This window comes from Schistocerca nitens, chromosome 6 (genome assembly GCF_023898315.1).
Source record: "Schistocerca nitens isolate TAMUIC-IGC-003100 chromosome 6, iqSchNite1.1, whole genome shotgun sequence".
NCBI classification, from domain to species: Eukaryota; Metazoa; Arthropoda; class Insecta; order Orthoptera; family Acrididae; genus Schistocerca; species Schistocerca nitens.
In genome coordinates, this window is record NC_064619.1 from 457,998,619 (window position 1) to 458,008,387 (window position 9,769).

General features: G+C 48.0%; 1 non-coding gene across 1 annotated transcript; it reads right to left on the minus strand.

Annotated features, from left to right (window-relative positions):
• Window positions 1-8,129: 8,129 nt before the first annotated feature.
• Window positions 8,130-8,204, minus strand: Trnas-uga (transfer RNA serine (anticodon UGA)). The gene has a single exon. It is a non-coding gene; the product is annotated as a tRNA-Ser (tRNA).
• Window positions 8,205-9,769: the final 1,565 nt, after the last annotated feature.

The window sequence follows — 9,769 nt, forward strand, 5'->3', positions numbered from 1 at the left end:
CTATTTCGTTTTTCCGCGGTTGTTCAGGGTTGGTCTTTTATGAAGCTCTTTCGTTTGAACCCGCCCGTAGTGTACCCACTACCGATTGCGAGTTCTCTCTTTGGTGTTCTTAGAAACCGTAGGTTGGTAACATGACCGACTCACGTGTTTACTGCAGCAGACTCTTTGGCCTGTACTATTAATAGGCGAGCGCGGTCACGCTGGAGTCGCCCTTCCCATTAACTACGTCCGTCTGATAGGATCCTTTCTCTCCCGCCGTCCTTCCTATGTCACCGTCCATAACACAGATTCCTACACCTTTTTCCCCTCTGCCGGTGTGCCCCAAGGCTCCGTCCTCTCCCCCCTTCTGTACCTCTTGTACACGGCGGATATGCCGCCGCCGTCAGCCCCTGTCCACCTTCTCCAGTTTGCCGATGACACCGCCTTCCTTGCCCTTGCCCCCACCCTACAGCGCTCCCAACACCTTCTCCAATCCCATCTTGACCGGTTCACCGCTTGGTGCAACCAGTGGTTGCTCAAGGTCAATCCCTCCAAAACCCAGGCGATCATTGTAGGCAAAACCACCCCTTCCTTCCGCCTCCTTGATTTCTACATCACCATCTATGGCCGTCCTATCGCCCTCACTCCCACCCTTAAGTACCTTGGCGTCACCCTCGACCGTCGCCTCTCCTGGACTCCCCACCTCCGGACAATCCAAGCCAAGGCACGCTCCCGACTCAATCTCCTAAAGCTCCTCTCTGGCCGTACGTGGGGTCTGGACCCCTCCACCATCCTCCACACCTATAAATCCCTCATCCGCCCTATCCTTTGTTATGCCCATCCGGCTTGGATCTCAGCCCCCCCTCCCTTTTATAAATCCCTCCAAATCCTTGAACGCCATGCTCTCCGCCTCGCCTATCACATCCGCCTCCCCTCCCCCACGCGGATCCTGTATGATCTCATCCCCTTCCCCCACCTCCTGCTTTTCCTTGAAAGGATACGGATCCTGTACACCTCCCGTAAACTCGACCCTCCTCACCCGCTCGTCTCCCTGATCCTCTCCCACCCCCGCCCGCTGCCGCGCCTGTATTCCCACGTCCCACCTGGTCTCCATCTCTCCACCCTCCTTACCCTCTCCCAAGGTGGCTTCCGCCAGCTCCCCCTCCCTGATGATGTCCTCCTCCCCTCCATCTACCCCTCCTATCAACTTTGACCCTGCCCCCCCCCCACTTCCTGTGTCCTTTCCTTTAGGCACCCTCCCTCCCTTCTCTTCCCTTCCCTTCCCTTCCCTTCTCTTTCCTTTTTCCCCGTCACCTCCCTCCACCGCTCTTCCCCCGGGCTTCCCCTCCCCCTTCCTCCCTCCCCCCCTTTCTCCCCTGCCCGTGGCATCTCTGCTCTCCCCTCTCGCTCTCCCACTCCCCTTCCCCTTCCTCCTCCTCCTCTCTTGGCAGGTCCCCGGACTCGCACACGCATAGTGAACATTCGCGCGTCGGAGGTCATCGCCATTAGTGTCTCGTGTGTGTGTCTTCGTTTGTGTTTAGTGTTTGTTCGCCGGAACGCCGCCACTGTTCGCGTGTACCATCGCCGTCGTCCCTGTTTTGTGCGCCGTGTCCACTAGTGTCAGTGATGTTTTCTCATCAGGCGTGAACGGCTCCGTGTTTTTTGTTTTTTGGTGTCTACATTGTTTTGCCCGCCATTTTTGATTGTATTCTCTGTGTCCCCTCTATTTCTTACTTATTGTAAATCTCAAGGCTGAAGAGCGGCGTACTCAGCTGCTGCCAGCCCGCCTTATGTAAGGTGATAAAAATTACAATAAAGGAAAAAAAAAAACACGCTGGAGGAGGTTGTCGCAAAGTAGCCTTCGTGTCTGCTCTTGCGACGTCGACATCCTTCCGCGTACGGGTGTTATCGAACCCGCACTTCTACACGTGGAGGAACGTCGGCCTGGTTGAGGCCCCTCTGTCCGCTCTTCACTGGTTGTCCGTGGGAGGCGGATGGCAGTCTGATCATCGCCTGCGTCGACGAAGGCAAACAAACAGTAACCATTATGGGGCGGTGGAGCCGCCGTTCGGCGAGGGTTTGAGTCCGGGAGTAGTTCGGTTGGGTCGGTGTCTGCCGGGACGACTGGGGATGGCTCAGAATTGTGCACAGCAGTCCCGGACAAACGACGAAGTGCGCCGAGGGAAAGGAGAAAAGAAGTTAAGTGTGAATGTTTCAAGTTGATCGTCCTTTGGGATTGAGTTCATCCAGTCGTCTTTCCCGCCTTGCGGCCACCGCCGTGGCAATCCTCTGTTCTGTTCACTGGTGCAATTCTGACAGTGCAGATTCCTCCACGCATCGTTGCTAACCGGAGTAGTGCTGTATTTTGGTAGTTATTTGTGTACGTTTGCACTTCTATGTTTTGGTAGTTCATCCTCCCGCCCTGTGGTTGCACCACTCACACAGGCCAGGTGGCAGTATCAACAGTGAAGGGTATATAAAGTATATGTGGCATTGGTGGGACGCGGAAAACAGTGTAGTCGTTGTCTTAGCGCGGAAGCGGAACGATTTATCTGACGTCCAAAAGGGCATTGTTGGTTGAAATGGTTCAAATGGCTCTGAGCACTATGGGACTTAACATCTGAGGTCCTCAGTCCCCTAGAACTTAGAACTACTTAAACCTAACTAACCTATGGAGATCACACACATCCATGTCCGAGGTAGGATTCGAACCTGCGACCGTAGCGGTCGCGCGGTTGCGGACTGAAGCGCCTAGAATCGCTCGGCCACTTCGGCCGGCAAAGGGCATGATCATCGCCTTTTGGACCAAGGGCGGAAGCATTTCCGAATCGTATAAATTTGTGAACTACCCTCATGCCGCTGTGGTTTGAAGAATGTCGTGCATTGCAAAATGCTGCTAACCAAAACCAGTGCCGGGCAACTGTGGTGTACCATGGGCTGTAGATGACAGTAATGAACGACGGGTGCGGAAACGTGTGCGGGCGGATAGACGTGCAACTACTGACCAACTGACCGCCCAGATGAACCTAAGGACTACGGACACGTCTCCTCAACAACCGTCCAGCGAACGCTCTGTTTATGGGCCTCGGCAGCACCCATGATAACGGCTGTTCATCGGCGAGGAAAGTCTGCAATTTGCACGCCAATAACGCAACTGGATTTCCACTGAGAGGCAACAGGTGGCCTTTTCAGATGACAGATGGCCATTGGCGTCCGCAGCGTCAAAAGTCTGCAACAATCGACGGAAGAGTCGAGTCCGGAGAATGGAGTGTTATGAACTGGGGAATGTTTCCGCGGGTTGCTCTAGGTGGTGTCATCATCCTAGAAGGAAACTGTGGATCAACACAAGTATGCATCTGTGCTTGGAGGCCATGTTCATCCGTACATGGGGATTTGTTTCTCGTCAGCATGACGGCAACTACCAGTGGGAGAATGTATCGTGTCACACAGCTGCTTCCGAATCGCATACCAGAAACTTCACAGGTACGCCCTTCCGCGGCCATCACTGGCATGCTTCACGTCTACTTGCCTCAGCTGCCGACAACAGAATCATTCTTATCCACTGTGCTTCTCAGCGTCACCCGCTTTGCGTATAGAAACGCATAGGCTAGCTTTCAGACAACCACGTTGTAGCAACAATCTGCTGCCAATTAGGAGAGCAGCTGTTTGCAGGGCATATCCATTGTGGAATTATAGGGACTAGTCGGAGGGAAAGAGACGCTAACTTCCGGCCATCCCCACCTAGTAAACTCGAGAGCAAAATTTCCACTTAAGACTATGGCGAACAAGAGACAATTTGCAAGGGAAACAGAGGATGGTAACCAACTTCCTTGTTCCAGCTTGGCTGAAAATTTCAAACTTTTAGTCTGGCGTCCGAATCTTCAAAAAGCGATTATCCTTTTTCCACTGCGGTCGAGGACGGCTACTCCCCAGTCGTTATTGTAGGTTGCCCACACTCTCTATAGACACTGAATGTGACCCCTCTGACAGAGAGAAGGATTTATCTGTGTGAGCGCAGCGTGTATTTTTAAAGTGTGGGATGAAAGGGACAGCGAGTTGTAATCAGTTATGAGAGTAAGCTGAATGTTGTCGGTGACTGCCGAGGAAAGGCCGAGGGCAGACGTTGAGTTTACTTGGCTTACTAAGCGGAAGGGACCGTGGTCTGTCGCACGGAGGACTGACACTCAGTACGCCTGGCACGAACGGACTGTGCAAGTGTGTGACCTGATGAATTATTCTTATGCCCCTTAAAGTAATGTAAGTAAATTTTAATTTCTGCAGGTCTATTAGGTTCCACAATAAGTAATGCTAGGTTTGTTTAGCATTATTGATGTTTGCGTACTTCTGGATTCCCGTACTGAATAATTTTCGTGGTTCAGCTTCATTACCCTACTAAGTATTTGGATTGTGCGTGAATTTTAAGAGAAAGTGTTAAATGGAGCACCGGTTGTAAACTTGTTCAAATTGTGATATTATTAAAAATGTGCGATATGTCAATATAGTGGTGACTCAATCAGACATTACCACAGCTTCTTGTCCTATGGTTCCAGTTACAACACTGTAGCTCAGACATTCCGAACGTCTACAGAAGAGACATATTTTCTCAACTCCGCCCTTCCTGGCGTTACCAGAGTGCTGTGCCCGTGACGAAGTCGTTATTAAACAAGCAAATGAGGCGCACGTGAAGTTCGCATCTGGCCTTGGCGACTCTATCAGATTGGCGTCTACACACCTGACCTCACTGGAGCGAAATGCATAGTTGTCGGCGAGTGGCACACCTTAGTGTAGCCCACAGGCGATGGGGCCTCCCTGCCTACACAAAGCACATCCACGGAGGCGGAAGGTAGTCTTACTTGAAATATGCAATATCCCTTCACTAGGATCCTCCACAGCCATGATTGGAATCCAAAAGGCTAAAATCAAGTGAGACGTCCTTGTTCTCGTACATCGAGTGATCCGAAATGCTCATTCTCTGCCTGTACTAGAAGATGTAAATACTTTGCAATTGCAAGCTGGGATAAGAAAGTTCTTATTTATTGACTTTCTGCAGTTGTTTTTGCCATAGATTAATGCTTCGCTGGCTCACATTCTATTTGGGGGGGGGGGGGGGACGTTAAACCAAGTAATAAGTAGAGACAGATATTTATTTTAACGAAACGATCCAGCGAACAAACGCTTCAATAGTATGGACCAAAACAAGAAACACATGTCTAATAAACATCGTCACCAAATGCATGTATTAAGAGCTATGAGCACTTGTTCAAAATGGTTCAAATGGCTCTGAGCACTATGCGACTTAACTTCTGAGGTCATCAATCGCCTAGAACTTAGAACTAATTAAACCTAACTAACCTAAGGACATTACACACAACCATTCCCGAGGCAGGTTTCGAACCTGTGACCGTAGTGGTCGCTCGGTTCCAGACTGTAGCGCCTAGAAGCGCACGGCCACTCCGGCCGGCAGCACTTGTTCATCTTCGCTGCTGTGAGACGCGTCTCTTCTAGTGAACAAGTACTCATACCTCTTAAGGTGTGGCTTTTGAAGCCATTATTATTAGACATACTTGATTTTTGCATACAACCTCCTTCTATTATATGTTTTATGTTCCGAGAAGCCAAATGTTACGTCCTCGCTGCTAATAACAACTGGTTGGAAGGTGGCCAAAGAACCCGTCGACGTACGGAATTGGAGAGGCAAGCAAAAGATTAATTGACGCAAGAGCATTTGAAATAAATATATTGTACTCACGTTGTGCGAAAGAACTGCTACACTGTTGACAGCTTATGACAGTGTTGGTCAGCTACGAGGGCTGCCCACAAGGTAATGCACCGCATTTTTTTCTCTGCCGAAAACAATTCTACGAAAGCGAAACGTTACGTATGTATTATTTGAAGTCTACTGAGCGAGCGCGCTAAGATTCCGTCACTTCCGACAGTTAGCGCAGGTGATGTTGGTTACAAGTAACGCACAGTCACTGAATTTCTCCCTGAAGAGAAAGAAACTGTTGGGAATATCCACAAACGCTTGTAGAAAGTCTTTGGTGCATCTGCTGCCGACAGAAGTATAGTTATTCGCTGGGCACGGAGGATGATGTCATCAGAAGGCGGTTCGGCGGAGCTCCACGATTTGCAGCGATTGGGGAGACCATCCACGGCTGTAACACCTGACACACCTGACATAGCCCCCTCGGACTCCCATCTGTTTGGGCCTTTAAAGGATGCCATTCGTGGAAGACATTTTGAGGACGATGTGGAGGTGATTCACTCAGTGTAGTACTGAATCGGGCACCAGGAGAAGGGTTGGTAGCTTCTGGGCATGCATACACCCGTCTTTCGCGTTGGAGGAAGGCCGTAGAATGGGGTGGGGATGACGTGGAAAAGTAGGGTGTGAAGATAAAACACCATTCCTTTGTGTGTGTAATTCTCACTATGTTCAATAAGGAACTGTTGAAGATAAAAATGAGGTGTATCACTTTCTGGACAACCCTCGTATTACCAGAAACCTGATACGGGCTCGTGTTTATGTACACTGAATGTTTGCTGGCAAAGCTAACTATCGACAACGTGGTGCAACGTTAGGCACCATCTAGCAACTAGACGCAATCCTGAACTGCTAGTCTGGTGGCCATGGCGGCCTTGGTGGCCGAGCGGTTCTAGGCGCTTCAGTCTGGAACCGCGCGACCGCTACGGTCGCAAGTTCGAATCCTGCCTCGGGCATGGATGTGTGTAGTGTCCTTAGGTTAGTTAGGTTTAAGTAGTTCTAAGTTCTAGGGGTCTGATGACCTCAGATGTTAAGTCCCATAGTGCTCAGAGCCATTTGAACCACTTTTTTGGTGGCCATGGGCTCGCCGCTTATAGCACCGTCCCGGCTGTCGTCATTTGTCGGCAGCCTGGCGGCTCTTCGTTGGTGGCAATGTTTAAAACACCGCAAGCGGCGCTCCCAAGAATTTTGGAGGTGTCCTCTCCGGCAGTATCGATTAGCTACAATGCTAGAATATGGAAAGCAAAGAACATGCGTCAAATGAGATATGTTTCACAATATAGAAGCTCATCAAGTGTTAGAAACTTTTAAGGTATGCATTTTAGAGTCTATGTTTACTAGACTTTCTTTCTTGTTTAGGCCCATACTACCACCTCCGAAAGCTTTTCGGCGCAGTTCTCGTTCACCCTGTGCATTTGCTTGAACAACATTCGCCAGTTCAACTTTACAGTGGCACTGTCTTCAAAATTTTTAGGTGTTTCATACTGAGTTAAGTAATTTTCTAACATAAATAGCATTCACTTCTTGAGCGTGTTCTACAGTTATGGTGAATCATACTAATTGTGTAGATTTAGGATTTTCTTCTTATTTTGCCCTAAGATAATGCAGTGATCACCAAGATAAAATTTTCATTCATAAAATATAAGCTCACTAAGCTCTCAACTGACGAGCTTAAACGGCGAGAATGTTGCCGTGGCTGTGTGCACTAGAAGACGCTAGAAGTAGGTGTGTAGTTGACACACCACATTGACATTGGGACAGTGTAGTCGCTGTAGGACTTTCTCACAAGTTTGAACTGATTATAATTCTGTACATAGGGCATTTAATATAAGGTGTCCCATTTCTTTACAGGAGATAACAGTGGTCAAAAAGGGATAAAAAGATTTGCTTCAGCAAACTATCCGGAAATAATTTAAAATATGGGACACGCTATCCTATGATCCCATCTCTCAGCTGACACTGCAGGAGACGGTCAGTGTGGTCCCTTTAATTTTTACACGCCCATCATACCTAACTCCCGAATTTGTGCAAACACACCTGGCTGCTTTCGGATTTTCACACAGGTGCTGGACACACACTCCTGTGACGTGTGCACGTTGTCAATGAGCGTGGACTACACGTATGCCGTAAAACGTCGTCCATAGTTAGAAATCTAAGGCATAAACATCATGTCCCCATAGATGACATGCTAATAGACATTCGCCGCTTATTTAACACCTATACTGGATAGAAAACGAAATAGCGCCTCGTCGTGCATAAATCACAGCTGTCGTTTTTTTGCTGGGTAATGTATTCCAGTGGCACTGCTAATTTGGCGTGCATAAATTGGTGATGAACAGCATATGTTAATACGTCTGATGTTTGAAACTTCCTGGCACATTAAAACTGTGTGCCGGACCGAGACTCGAACTCGGGACCTTTGCCTTTCACGGGCAAGTGCTCTACCAACTGAGCTACCCAAGCACGACTCACGACCCGTCCTCACAGTTATACTTCTGCCAGTACCTCGTCTCCTACCTTCCAAACTTTACAGAAGCTCTCCTGCGAACTTTGCAGAACTAGCACTCCTGAAAGAAAGGATATTGCGGAGACATGGCTTAGCCACAGCCTGGGGGATGTTTCCAGAATGAGATTTTCACTCTGCAGCGGAATGTGTGCTGATATGAAACTTCCTGGCAGATTCGTGAGTCGTGCTTGGGTAGCTCAGTTGGTTGAGCACTTGCCTGTGAAAGGCAAAGGTCCCGAGTTCGAGTCTCGGTCCGACACACAGTTTTAATCTGCCAGGAAGTTTCATATCAGCGCACACTCCGCTGCAGAGTGAAAATCTCATTTTGGACGTCTGATGTTAGTCACCATATGTCTGTTATAGAAAATGTATACTCACATACTGATCCTGTTAGCGTAAAGACCAGAGGTGGACCACCGCGTTATTGACTTGTTCTATTTGTGAAGCCCAAACTTTTAAATAAACGGCCAAATTTTTCTGAAATTTTAATTATCTGTTTGTCTGTATATGTATGTCACATCTACCGATTTCCGTACCATTCGACTAATTCCTTCGTTGTGGTCTTTTTTATTTTATATTCTTTTATTTTGAGACTGTGTTTTTAGACTGTATGAAACCAGCATCACTCGTGAATTAAGGGCAAGCTGAGAGCTGCAGATCTTCAGCGCTCCGTCTTAGAATCATTTGCCAGACTTGTGATCTGGCAAGGTGGGTTTTGGTTTGCGAATTTGCATGCACTATAAGTGGGTGAAGTATCTCACCGAGAAAAGCTGACCACTCAGTGGTGTTGTCCATGCCTTCAGTTAGTCCTGACCACGAAACATGTATGCTGTTTGCGTGCTGTACGAGGTCTACCGCCATTCATTGTGCTCCTTGCGAATGGCACCGAGGCTGCAAGTCGCGGTAAACAACTGATGAATATTTTTCAAAGGCGACGTAGAGTATGTCGCTTTGGGTATATGATACGCATCTTTCACTTACCTGGTGCAAAACCGAAATGCAGTCTTAATCAGCCTTCTATTTTACTTGACATCGAAAAAATAATGTTGAAAATAAAAGAACCCGTCCAGACATGGAGTTAAAATTCGGATTGAAATAACGTGCATGATAAATTCGCTACTGTATTTCAATAGTCAATGAAAGTAGACTAAAACAATGAAAGATGAATATGATGATGATTAACAGAAATTAGATTGCAATAAACTTAAATCTAAATTGTGGGTCACCTAGAAGTTGAAGTAAATGTATTCTGATATCTTGAAAATGAACTAACACATGTTGGACGGAGAAAGGAGGACATCCTTCTGACTGGTTTGATGTGGCAGCCACGGCTTCCTCTTCTGTGCCAACCTCTTCATTTTGGAATAGTGCTCGCAGGGTACATCGTCAATTATTTGTCGGATGTATTCCTATCTCTTCCTTTAGAGTTTCTACCCTCTATTACTATGGACCGCTACGGTCGCAGGTTCGAATCCTGCCTCGGGCATGGGCGTATGTGATGTCCTTCGGTTAGTTAGGTTTAA